The following is a 1,472-nucleotide window of genomic DNA, read 5'->3' as shown; positions in this document are numbered from 1 at the left end:
AAAATGATGATGGCAACACGTACAAATGTGCTTGACACAATGGATGTATATGTATGGATTGTTATAAGAGCTGTAAGAGCCCCCCCCCCCAAAATGATTAAAACATAATAATGTTCTACATTCTATTTTGAAGAATAGCAACCAGGGACTTAAAAGTCTGTAGCAGCTCTTCCCCATCTTCCCTGTTCCTCTGTCGTTGCAGCCATGAAGGTCGAGCTGTGCAGTTTCAGCAGGTACAAGACTGACCCAGGACACGGGAGGTGCTATGCCAGGACCAATGGCAACGTTTTCCAGTTTCTTAATGCAAAATGCGAATCGGCATTCCTTTCCAAGAGGAACCCTAGGCAGGTAAACTGGACTGTTCTCTACAGAAAGAAGGAAGCACAAAAGGGGGAAGTTGGAAAAAATTCAAAAGAAAAGCACCTGCTGGGCAGTCATGTTCCAGACGGCCATCACCGGTGCATCTCCCACTGATATAATGGCCAAGGGGAATCAGAAACCTCAAGTTAGAAAGGCCCAATAGGTTAGGGCTGCCAAGAAAGCAAAAAAGGCAAAGCAAGCTTCTAAAAAGAAAGCAATGGCTGCTGCTAAGGCTCCCACAAAGGCAGCACCTGAGCAAATGGCTTTGAAGCCTGTGAAAGCGTCCGCTCCCCGGGTTGGTGGAAAACGCTAAGTTGGCAGATGAGACTTTCAAATAAAGATGCAACTATTAAAAAAAAAAACAACAAAGTCTGTAGCAGCCATCTAAGATATAATTGTTTTCTAAAATTGATCATGGTGATGATTATACAACTCTTTTTGATGTGACTGAACTACTAAATTGTAGGATATGTGAATTATATGACAATAAAACTGTTCAAAAAAAAGATACAATTGATGGTGTCTTCCCATCCAGAACAAAGTATAATGGAAAAAAAGAAAAAAGAGCATCTATCTACCCCCTTTATTCTTCATTGAAAATGGATTATGTGCTAAGATACAGCAGGGAGCAAAAATGTATTCTACAGAAACTGACTGCAGTGAATTAAAACCTTTCCCATGTGGAATTTCCCTTTTCTTTTAGTAAGTAGCAAATTCACTGCTGTGTGACAGAAAATTTGATTCCAGGGAGAAAGATGAGGCTTTTTCTCCAGTAAAGATTTACAGCCTTGGAAACCCAAAGGGCCAGTTCTATTCTGTGCTATAGGGTCACTGTGAGTTAAGATCAGCTTGAAGGCAAAGAGTTCTGGTTTTGGTCTGTTTGTTGAGACCTTAATTTTACTAATAACCATTCTAAAATAGAACCCTGAGGCAGGTGGAAAATGTGCCAAATTTTGATATGGACAATTTGAAGGCAGTTCAAATTTGCCCAACAGAAAGGCAGGGAGGCAGACATTACATTTATAAACTTATCAAAGAGGGAGAGTTTAATCAATCTTTAAAAGTTTTCAGGGTACCGACACAACCGCTAAAGACAAAGCGGGTGAATAAGC

General features: G+C 40.5%; 1 pseudogene; it reads left to right on the top strand.

Moving 5' to 3' along the window:
* The first annotated feature begins 204 nt into the window (after positions 1 to 204).
* LOC101654544 lies at positions 205 to 673 on the top strand (annotated as a pseudogene).
* The last annotated feature ends 799 nt before the right edge of the window (positions 674 to 1,472 follow it).

The sequence above is a fragment of the Echinops telfairi genome, unplaced genomic scaffold (genome assembly GCF_000313985.2).
Source record: "Echinops telfairi isolate 266 unplaced genomic scaffold, ASM31398v2 ScPeMD7_7467;HRSCAF=8505_1, whole genome shotgun sequence".
NCBI lineage: Eukaryota > Metazoa > Chordata > Mammalia > Afrosoricida > Tenrecidae > Echinops > Echinops telfairi.
Note: the sequence above shows the minus strand (reverse complement) of the source record. Positions and strands in the feature narration are given on the sequence as shown.